The 12,368-nt window shown below is 43.3% G+C and overlaps 1 protein-coding gene across 8 annotated transcripts in view; it reads right to left on the bottom strand.

Moving 5' to 3' along the window:
* Positions 1 to 12,368, bottom strand: part of ZNF462 (zinc finger protein 462) — a 108,971-nt gene that overhangs the window by 58,137 nt on the left and 38,466 nt on the right. The window lies entirely within an intron of this gene.

Below are 12,368 nucleotides of genomic sequence, written 5' to 3'. Positions count from 1 at the left end.
CTGCCTCTTTGCAACCAGCGCTATCCTTCCTGTAGGCAACTCCTGACTACTTCACGGCCAAAGGCCAGAAAGCCTCCACTGGAAATTCTGCATTGTCAATTAGTGTAAACATTGAGTCAGTTTTGACCTTGATGGGGGGAAAAAAGAGACACTACAGCAAGGAGAGATCCATATACACTGACATGCGATAGATTAGTGGAATTGTGAAGAGGCTATGCAGCATACAGAGGAGAGCTACAATCTTGGGTGCAATTCCCATAACCACGCCCACAGTCGTACCCTGTCTCTGGGATCAGGTTTTTAATGGGGTGGCGGAAGTGGAGAGAAAGGGATGTCTTAATAAAAATATCACGTAGCACAATGGAAATACAAATTTAAAAGATCCCTCCCCAAAGCTTCAGGACTTCCTTGATTCCTCACCAACCTCAAGTTCATATATGACATAATAAACTGATCTTCATACAGTCAAGTTCTGTGATTCAGTACATGAACAATTAATCCAGGGAGACATAATTCTGGAGAAGAATTTGTTTCTGGGCACAACATGTATGGACTGCTGTAGAGGAAAGAATATATAAACATAGGAAACGTCAAAGGCAGAGGACCTCCTATTCCATAGCTTTCTTAGGCACAGTAGCAGCTGATCTTAATGAATGCATTACTTCTTTACGTTTTCTTCATGCTCCACTGGGCTACATTAACCTAGGAGTTCCACAGGACCGACAGAAGGACCGGCAGCCAAATATTTTATGATGAAAATTCCATTCATTTATTTCAGAATATAAAATTGCTTCTCCAGAAAGATCAAAGTCCAATAATATGTGTCAATGCAATAAAACGAGGGCATTGCATCAGGATTTTACATACAAGAATGTTCCTTCTGATAGCCTGCTAACATAAACTTCTGGCAAGTCAAATTCTGGGCAGACTGAGAACACAGACACTTCAGATGTTTACCTACAATACTGTGCACACTGCATTTTGTCCTTTTCTCTCTTTAGTCCCCCTTTTAAAAAAAGGAACGCTGCACTAGCTTCTCTTCAGCTAGCAAAGTTATAATAATCAAGATACTCCAGTTTTTTACAAGCAAGTACCAGACCAAATTGTGTGGAAGAGGTTGCTATCTCTGCTCTGGATCAAATTACAGCAAGTGAGCAAAGCCCCACCCCACAGTCTCCTTTAGCACAGTCCATTAGACCTGAAAACAAAAATTTTTCCATGGAGCAGACGACTCCTGCATTCAGAGCACTTCACAGAAAAAGCAGATCATCCAGTTTTCAAGTGCCCATCCCCCCAAGCTGAGTCCTTTCATCTCAGCCAAACAAGCCACAGCTCTGCTGAATGTGTTTATCACACTTTCAAGAGATATGAGCTTCTGCGTCACTGAAGCTTTAAGACTCACTAAGCTGCCCTAGTCCTCTGAGCTGTAGGAGCAGCCATTTTAGCTCAGACAACTCATGCACTCAGACAGAGGCTCCTAGCTCCTAGCCTGTGCACAACATGGCCTCACATATCTGAGCTTCATCTCAAGCACACCAGATATTTTTTCCCCCTTTGGGGAGGGTGATGCTAGAAAAAGCAGCATCACAAGAACAGGACCTGCCTTCTTCTTACAATTTACTCCATTCAACTGAGAATTCACTGTTCCCGTGCACTGTCAAAAGCAGCACCTTTTCTCCCTAACCGACCATTTGCAAAGATCTCTGAAGGCTCTTTTCTCCCATGAATGATAAATGTGTTGATTAGTTCCAGCACAACAGTACTGCTGAAGCAAGACACTTGTCCAAACTGTCCTACAGACTGAAGCAGCACACAGCATGTTCTCTTAAACAGGAGGAGGGGGATGAGGAGGGGGGGAAGGAAGCTTCCAGAATGCCTCAGCCTCTTGGGATTCATCCTTCTATGCACAGAAGACATACCATCTGACTCTGCTTGCCAGATTCCAAAGTCTAATGACCTTTGTTAATCACCAGCCAGTCTGTCTGCATCAGCAAACTTTGCCAACTGACACACCCTTCAACACAAAGGCTGTCGCTATTAAAAGAGGTTCTCTGAAAGCTCCATTGTGTGGAAGAGAGGAAAAACAAAACATCTCTTTCCTTAAACCTTCAGTTGCTTCAGAAAGACAAGTAACAAAAGGCTTGCTGCTGTGTGTGACTTTTGGGAACTTTTGGGACTGGTTTGCAAAATAACAACCTGAGGGGAGAAAAATTGAGGTTCTGAACAAGAAAAGCCTCAGCAGAGCATCTCCATTCTATATAGTCCCAGTTCATTAATACTCGGGCATTTTCTGAAGTTAGTCTCAAGGAGGCGAGTTGTTGTTCTGCTACAAAGCAAGTTAAAGGGTTATGAGGTCAGCAAAAGCTACTGATTAAAAACAAAAAGATGATGAAAGAGCCTTTCTAATGGGTTCTAGCTTTAATGTCACTAGGACCTCTCCCACAAAACCAGCACTGAGTCAGGGAAGAGGATAATCTCATAGCAGAAAGGAACAAACACCCTCAGGTACAGGGAAATGAAAGGGCCTTCAACTGGATGTTGTCACCCAGCATATACTGAAGTCACAGAAAAAACCCAAGTGGTCCTGTGGCATCTTGAAGACTCACCAAAATATATAGAATCATGAGTTTTTGTGGGCAAAAGCCACTCTTAATTCATCTGGTGAAGTGGGTTTTGCCCACAGAAGCTCATGATTCTATATATTTTGATGAGTCTCCAAGGAGCTTAGGGACCAATTGTTTTTAACATTGTTACTAACACAGCTACCCCTCTGAAATCAGAGATGCGGTTTGGCTACTATTTACACATTTCTCTTTCAAATTCAAGCACTGTATGAAGGGGGGGGGGGACCCAGAAACTTGTACCTTGGACTAAACTTCCCAGAGAAACTGAAATGTGATGCGCTCTGATTTTTTTCCCCTTGTCTGGGAGGGATGTGGAACTGAGAGAGACTCATCTATCAGCCAGCAAAAAAGAGCAGTGCAGATGTTAATACTCTGTCAAGCACGCACCAAATAAAGGAGACAAAGCAAGATTTGCACAATTGTCCATCATGAACAGGCAGCCAACCCAACACATTCTGTAGGTACACATAGTAACACGGTCTTCTCCATTCTGATTTTTTAGTAAATACCACTCTGTTTTATTTCCAGATACTGTGACAACAAGAGTTAGTTATTTTTGTTACCAAATCAGCAAACTCAAAAGCGGAACAGGAAGCTTCTGAGAAACCAAAGCAAAGTTTTAAACAAACAAACAAACAAACCAACCAAAAGCAAGAAGCCCCAAAATAACAAATCATTCAAGGAATCCATACATGAAGCAAGACCTCTAAAATATTCAACCCCGGGCATTGTGACCATGTTAACTACATATACAATAGCTTCTAAAGTACCCATAGAAATGTCAGGCTATTCTTCTCATGCAAATAGGGAAAACATTTAAATACACCACTGTCTAAGTTTGTTTGGTCTACATAGAGGGCAACTTTCTCTTAAATTAGAGGGCTGTTTCATAGGAAAAAAGAGGCACTCTGATTTTCCAACTTAAAAGAAACTTGAGCAAACAGATTCCCAAGTGTTTGTAGTTTTAAAGCTTCAGGCTGGAGTCTCCCATTCCCTCTACTTTCTTCTCCACACCTTTCCATGTAGAGAGAAAAGGGAAACAGATCTATTCTTCATTGGTATTTCTTGGTCTTAAATGCATAGCAAAATACAGAAGACACAACTGACAATCATAGGATCCTAGAGACTGGCAACACAAATAGTTTTGAGGGGGTTGTTTTTGTGTTAGGTGTGTGGCTTTGGGGCTTCAACATACAAAATTCATTGTGACGCCTGAAGTATTGACCTCAACACTGAGCTTCTAGGATCGACGACCCATCTGTTACATTTTGCGATGGAGCCAGCGTTGCTTCTAGAAGTTAAGAATACATACATGAACAACCACAACTGAAAAGGTCACGCAGAGCCCACACTGAGCAGCTAGCACAGTTTTAGTATCACATTCAAAAAATGCGTACTCCAGTTGCCTGAGTTTGCCAACACTCGGAAGATCAGGCACTTCTTTAGCTCCAGTGTACAGAAGGCAAACACAGTTTTCATTTTGTTCACTTTAACTTTCTTTATTGCCAGGGCGAAGTGAATTCAGAGCCACTCTAGGGTTGTACAGTTTATTATAGCTGCACCGCTGCTAAACCTGCTACAACTTGACAAAATTCCCTTGGAGACTCATTGTGTTTGGCCTAAACAGATCAGCGTGAACAAAGGGGGTTTAGTAGAGATTGGATTCCTGTTGTCTGAGCAAACTTCTCCTGTAACAAAGTGCAGGAGGCCTCATCATTGGTCGTCTTTTTTTTTTTTTTGTCTGTTGGAGACTAACCTCCCAGAAATAAACTATGAAACACTACAGCAATGTGATTCACCAGCACCTAATTATAGACATTACAAAATCTTCAAGAAATAGAACCTGAAATCTCCTGAGTAACACCGGGGAATGCATTTTTTCCTGACACAGAAATCTAGATTTTAAAAGATGCCAGTCTTTACAGTTGCAGAACCTTCTCCCACTAGCGATTAGATTACTAGTGAAATACTTTATTTAGCCTACAAGAGTGTGGCTTCTTGACATTCCTAAGTTGATTTTTTTTTAAAACAATATCTGCATTTAACCATCGAAGACACCTAGATTATGTGACCCGCTGAATAAAATTATGGAATTTTCTAGAAATTGAAAAGTAGACATGTTTGAAAAATGGAAACCTGAATAGAAGTGGAAGCCTGGTGCTAGAAAAAGGGTGTGTCTTGTGGTTTATATTCATAGCATAGAAATAAGTAGGAAATGAAAGATCAAATTGGTGCCATCAGCTATCCCCGTGCAATGTCATGGGAGGCAGTGGTTTCTTTCAAAGACAACCTAAAGTGGCTTCTTTCACAGCAACCTCAATCTTCTTAGGACTTTTGCTGGATTTTTTCCCCTTCCAGTTTGTATTAAAAATAAAAACAAAATATATTTTCCTACCTAGTCTTTTTTATTTTTGTGGGTTTTCATGGCATTCCATAAATTGCAGTAGCCCCCTTCCTTAGTTAATTCTGGGACACCTGGCATTGGCTACTGTCAGCAGACAGGATACTAGGCTAGATGGACCTTTGGTCTGACCCAGTATGGCTATTTTTATGTTCTTATGTTCCACTTTGCGTACTTGGCAACTTGCAGCCAGAGGGTGCCTTGCAAACCATCTGGGTTCTATGTGTAGCCCGTGAGATGTTTTGTTTACCAAGGTTGTCAGATTCCATGGGTTTCCACCCGTGTCGATTTTTCCTACCAGTATTACTAACGGGACATGCACATAAAGCAAGGGCACATGGAGAGATTTCACCCGGCATTGACTGTGAAAGCCATGAGTTCCCTCTGCATCCAAGCCAAGAGCTGCCACGATTCAATCCACACACTCCGCTAACTCTGTACAAAACTGCAAGGAGCAAAACTACCCTATCCCGGGAGATCATCTTGGTTACGACAATCTTGTGGCCCACTGAAATGAAGACGGGCCAGTCATGCAGCCCACTTGCTAGCCAAGGTTGCCTTTGCTGGTGTAGACTGTAAAACTAATTACTACTTCCAGTGCGTGGGCAAAGACTGTTCAGTCAAATCCCCAGTATGTTACGTCTTCATTACTTTTTGAAAACAAAATGTATAAAAAATTGCTGCATCTATCACTCAAACACAATTCAAGTTGGCTGTGTATGATGGTCATACATGGAGCATTGCCACATTTGGCCATTATCCAGCTTCCCGATCTCAATTTACCCAGACTGAAAAGGAGTAACATATAGGACTGCATGAATAATCAAGAAATTCAGAAAGATACAGCCATGTCACAAAATGGAGGTTTCGGGGAAAGAAAGTATGTGATCAGAGATGCCATGTGTCCCAGCAATAATATAATCACAATCTGAAGAGGAGCAATAAAAAAAAAACCTGAACATCTCTGCTAGTGTCTGGATATACACGGTAGGCAATATTATGAGTTTGACATGAGCTTCATAGTATCCTAAAATCTTAGAACTGGAAGAGATCTCCAGAGATTATCGAGTCCAGGCCCCTGCCCTCACGGCAGGACCAAGCACTGTCTAGATCATTCCTGCTAGATGTCTGCTCTTAAATATCTCCAGAGATGGAGATTCCACAACCTCCCTAGGCAACTTATTCCAGTGTTTAACCACCCTGACAGTGCGGAACTTTTTCCTAATGTTCAACCTAAACCTCCCTTGCTGTAATTTAAGCTTCACTTCACAAAGTGAAGTCTACTTAGTAAAGGGGGTCTCAAACGCCATTGCACCTTGACCTTCTTATGACAACAAAAATTACTATACAGCCCCAGGAGGTGAGGGGGGGGGAAGGATCAAAGTCTTAAGGCCAAATCTACACTAGACCTGGAAGGTCAGGTTAAGATACGCAACTGCAGCTACGTAAAATAAATAGCTGTAGTCAGCTTACCTTAAGCCAAGCTTGGCGCCGTCTTCACAGAGGGAGGCTGATTGGAACAAATGCTCCCATCAGCTTTCCTTACTCCTCACAACTGCTCGGGGTACCGGCACCTGAGTGGAGCCACCCTCAGCATTCCACTTAGTGGGTCTTAACTAGACCTGCTATACTGACTGCTAGAAGATTGATCTTCGATGTGGCAAGTGAAGACCTGGCCTGAGTCTGTCCAAGTTCCACTGCCCCAGGTGAGGGGGTGGGAGGTCAAAGCCAAAGCACCAATGCCCTGGACAGGGTAGAGGGGCAAAGTCCAAGGACAGGGGCTTCCGCACTAGGCAAGGAACCGTAATCTGAGCCTTCCCCTCCAGGTTTAAAGTCCTTGGACTTTGGCCCTTGGCAGTAGCTCCCAGGCTTCAGCTCCAGCCCCAGAACCCAGCAAATATAAGCCACCCCTCGCAACCCCACTAAAATGTCTGAGAACTGCTGACTTAGTGTATGCTAAAATTGATTTGACTGCCTTGTTATAAAAACCAGGCGCTCTATGAAGCTCCACAAAAAGCAGGAAATCCATGTGAACGCACACACAGCCAGCGTGAGACATACACATGCTATATTCTATTCTGGTCATTTGAGTTGCATCTTCTTTCATGTCAGTGAAATTGCAGCCACTGATGCTCATGCTTAATTTGGCCCTGTACCATGTGTGTGTCCTTGTCACACGCAAATCATTTATCGCAGTAGGGTCGGTGCAATGCTCATAATTCAAGCAACTAGACAACTTGCGAGACCATCTATTCTTCAAAGGGAAAACAATCTAACGTGAGAACTGTACTTTTATGAGATAGAGGGAAACTTCACAAGAGTTGGGACGGGTTAGAACCTTTTGGTGAGCCAGGACTTAAAATTCTCAGAAAAGCGCTGGGTGTTTTCTTCTTGAGACCTTGACACTCACACATACAAACCACTACTGTCAGAGCAACCGATAAAAGTGCTACTGGCTGCACCTGTTCTCCAAGGCTGTGTCTTCACTGCAAAGAAGATGTTTTCAGCTACAGCAGGATAGCTGACACTTGTTAGCTATCCCACTTTAACACCCTACTGGAGATGATCCACTGTCATTTCCATTGTAAGGTACCTAGGCTAGGTCAACAACATGTCCACATCTACAGTTCAGTTTGTCTAGCTGCCATGCAGTGAAAAACAATAGTGTTTTGCTGCCACGGAGTTTCACAGTAGGACCGCTAACAGCCCTTAGTTATCCGGTGGCCCAAGAGACTTTTTTTTGGCAGCAACGACAAAGCTTAAAATGATCTAAAATAATTTTGACTTTTGCAAACAAACCAGACCTGGGTTATGTGAATTCCACAAGAACACCAGGTGGTTTTATTAGTTCGACCTGCCCTAATACAGGCAGTTTTCATGGTAATAATTCAATTGATCTTTTGCCTCAGGACTCCAAATCCATGAATGAGAAATAAGACTTCACCTTTAAAAACAGCTGAGAGAGCTGTTGGAATTACTGGCGCATATTTCAAAATTGGAAAATTAAAGGCAGACCACAGATAAGTTGCCACATCTTAATTTAAAAAAAATGGAGCCAGCTTATTAAAAGTAACAATGTTTGGTACTGGACACGTCTCTCGGCCTTCTTCTATGGAAGACCAGCTGCCAGAAACTAAGTGAAAACTCATGCCTTGCGCAATCAACTTCACCGTAACAAGATCAAACATAGGAAGATTGTTTACAGGTTTCCCGATATTAGATGCTTGGGCCTGTTTGGCCCCGCAAAAGTTGCAACGTCAGTCATCACAGACATGTGATTCAAAGGATAAAAGACGACCATCACAACAATGCCGAGTGGAAAATAGTTATCCTTACACTACCTAAAAGGCTCTGGGGAAGGGGTGCTGGAATAATTTGAATAGTGGGGGTGCTGACAGCCATTGAAACAAACTGCAAAGCCTGGATAGAATGGAAACCACTAGAAGCCAGCACCTACGTCTGGAGAGGCGCAGGGTAAGAATTGGATCTGCCACAAAGCGGGGATATAATGCACTTTTTTTACCCTAAAATTAGGTAGCTCCTTACCTGTGTTCTTGGATAACCAGGGCTGGGTGGGAGGAGGATCTTCAGGTAAATAGAGACTCCCTAGAATCAGTATGTAGAATACTTAATTGAGCACATATTGCAAGAAGATCCAAGAACTGCTTTACCCAGGGGAGAGGAAGGTAATTGCGTAGCAGCTCAGTTGGTTCCTTTAGTTCTCCCATACAAGCCTAGACAAGAGGGTTTGCTTCCTCTTCCCAGCAGGTGGATAAATAAAAGTACTGAATCCTCTTCCTGGAGAAAACCCTCCAGGGAAATGACTCTATTAAGTAGGTTTGAGATTCTAGTAAGTGCCTTTCAGAGGAAGATGCTATTAGACAAACCATCTTCCAAAGGAAACATTAAGCTAATACATTTTGTAAGAACCCAAGAGGAAGGGGCTGTGATAGAACAGGACAATAGAGAAAATGCAGAGGGCAAATGAGGCCACTTGTCCCATTCACATGCACAATGGTCAAGAAAAACCGATCACTTTGGCAGTGCCAAACTGACTTCTCAACTTGGCAAGACATTCTCCTGTGGGGGCATGCTGGCTCTCCTGTGAACGCTCTGGTATCACAGCCGAACAACTGAACTGACTTGGCCTTTTGCAGCAGCCTGCAGGGTGTACTTCTCACATTGTAGAAAACAACCAAAATATCTATACAGTATATATATTTTTATGAACAGCAAGTAGGAGGGTCACCAATAAAGCCTGTTTGTACCATGCAAACTGCTACAAAAGCACACACACAGTGTAACGTTAATACATGTTGTGCCCAGAGAAAGCACTCAGGAACACAGCCGCATAAACCTGGGTTTCGTAGAACCAATAAAACAACTTGTGTCCTGCAAATAATTGTCTCTAGCAGGTAACTGCACAATGTGCAACAAGACTCTTCAGCACGGCAGGCTCCCATGCTCCCTACAACAGGCAGACACAACTATCGCTTACCCCAGCCATCGGACCATTCGTCCCTGTCCCAGTTATAACGATCTGACTGCTGTCGGGTGCGTGGTTGATAAACTGTGTGTGTGCATTGGGAAAGCCTGATTTTAGTATCCAAAAAGCTTGATTTACACAGGACACATGCTGTAGGCAAACTTTACACTGCAAACCGATGGCACAGCTAGGGCCAGGTCATGAGATGCCAGATAACCAAAGATCCCTGAAATACAATATTGTACGGGCCCAGGGATCTGAAACTTAGGGTGTGTCTAGACTACAGGGTTTTGTCGACAAAAGTGGACTTTTGTCAACAAAACTATACCTGCAGCTACACTACCGCCGAGTTCTGTCGACTGTAAGTCGACAGAACACGGCAGTTTTGTCAACGGTGGTAAACCTCATTCTACATGGAATAACGCTGTCGAAAAAAGGCGCTATTGCATCCACACTGTGTTTTTTCAAAAGTGAGCATCTAGACTCTGTCGAAAAAGCGGCTTGCTTTGTCAACAGAACTGGCTGTAGTCTAGATGCTCTTTGTCAACAGAAGCTTTGTCGGCAGAATCTGTCAACAAAACCTCTGTCGACAAAAGCCTGTAGTCTAGACGTACCCTTAATGATGACCATAAAACAAAAGGTATCATTTCCCCAAAGTCACAGTGGTGGGAACCAATGTTCCCTCTAAATGGTGTAGCCACTTAGGAGATTCAAATACTGTCAAGCTGATTAGCAGAGCACCATAGCTAGGTTTTGTTTCTATTGATGGTGCACATTCACACATGCCGCAATGCACATAAAAAAAAGTATTCCTCGCACAGGTGGAAAAAATCTGCACATGAATGGAAAAGGTTAGAGGGAACACAGGTGGGTACAAAGCCAGTATACAGATTCCAGGGTGGAAAACAGAACCCGTATCTGGTCCTGATGCTCACAAAAATCCTCAGCAAGGAGGAACATGAAGTAATGAAAAAATATGCCCCTCAAAGACTCAACAAACAGGAGCTGTGCTGGAGCAGTGTTCCATCTGCCACCTTGAGATCCAGACCCAGTGCTGTATTGCGTCAGTTCAAAAAGAGGATTTCTAAACTGGAGGAGTAGGGGGACCCAATGAGGAAGAGACACAAAGTAATGCAGTGGTCAGAATACCTAAATACCTAAATATAACCCATCCTAACAAAATGCCCAGCTGGGTACAAGTTCCAGGCTCCCAACTGGATGAAGTTCAGCCAAATACTACACATTGTCAGTTTCACAGTGGCATCAGGACTTAATTCTATTGACTCCTTTCTTCACGGGCATGAACTCAACTAAGTGTCTTCCCCATGACCAGAACTAAGTAAGGCCTCTAGAGTGGAGGAGGGTGGTTTTCTTAATCAATATTCCTAAAGCTCTAGGTGCCTGTGAATATTTGTCATCTTATTGCTCCTCGTTCAAAAGAGTTGACAGGTCTAGAACTCTACGGCTATGTCTGCACTGCAGGCTTCTCGTTCTTGCGCAAAAACTTGCAAAGCGTCCACACTATAAGCCCATTCTTTCGCAAGAAAGTTTACAGTAGATTGTCAGAAGAGAGGGCTTTTTGCGCAAGAGTTATTCCTCTCCCCACGAGGAATAAATAAGCCTTTTTGCTCAAGAGCTCTTGTGCAAAAAGGCTAGTGTGCATGGGAACGGGTTTCTTGCGCAAGAAACCTCTATGGCTAAAATGGCCATCAGAGCTTTCTTGCACAAAGGAGAATCCTCATTGCCATGGACGCTCTTGCACAAAAGCACATCTCTTGTGCAAAAGCACATGGCAGTGTGGACGCGCTCTTGCACAAGAACTTTTGCACAAAAAGTTCTTGAGCAAGAAGCTTTCAGTGTAGACACAGCCTAGGAGAATGAGAAAGAGTGATTATTAGTAAGGCTTTAATTCTTTAACTTTCCAAATTGCAATCACTGAAATTCTGTTGGAACCTAGTTGACAAAGACAAGTCAGGGTCAGGCTACATGCTGTGTAGTTCTCTCAGTGAGATTTAAAGCCAATCTCCTATGTATAAGACATGGGAGTATTGTCAGTGGCTGATGTTTCCCTGGGGAGAAGGACATCTCTCAAGATGAATATTTTGATTAGGCTTCAAGTCCACGAGTAAAAGCAGGGATTTCTCTACTCTTCCCCCACAAAGTTAGATAGCATTCCTCTCCCTGCTACTGTAATGCAATGTTTACTTCCTGGTACACTAAAGTCTCCTAAAACGCCACATGCTTTGGACAAAGAGCGGAATCTTCTACCAACAGGCCAACAAGTTTCCTCAGGTCCATGCAAACATACTACTGACCAGTTTATGACAGGACATAGTACCATCATTTTCTTCTTGAGTTCTGGCAAAATACCAGCAGTAATTTCTGCTTTGTCATAGCCTCAGGCAGGATCAGAGAAAACAGTTCAGCCTGTCTACTTCCCAGTGCTCTTACCTGGACCAGTGCTTAACGCTAGCTTACAGATAAAAACCCTCAAAAGACCGCATCTAGGGGCCATTCCTTTGGGGATGGAGGTACCACTTCCTAACAAGTCTTGTCTCACTATTGAGTCAATTGACCACCCAGGCCGTTCACTAAATGGAGGAAGCATGAACAGGACCCCCTGCTAGCATCCAAGAGAAAGCTCCGCCTCTTGTGGAAAGGCATTGTGAAAATCCAGAGACTCATCTCAAGACCCCTCAGCCAGGTAGAGTTGCAATAGTCCACCAACTCCAAAGGCGGCATTTGCAGGGTCTTTTGTGACCCGGAAAAATTAAGTTCTGATGGCATCAAACCCTCATTTTCCATGAGACTCTTGCTGGCTCATTCAGCTCATTTTTCTTCCTCTGTCTCCACTTGT

This window comes from Pelodiscus sinensis, chromosome 6, assembly GCF_049634645.1.
Source record: "Pelodiscus sinensis isolate JC-2024 chromosome 6, ASM4963464v1, whole genome shotgun sequence".
NCBI lineage: Eukaryota > Metazoa > Chordata > Testudines > Trionychidae > Pelodiscus > Pelodiscus sinensis.
This window is presented reverse-complemented; position numbering and strand designations above follow the sequence as displayed.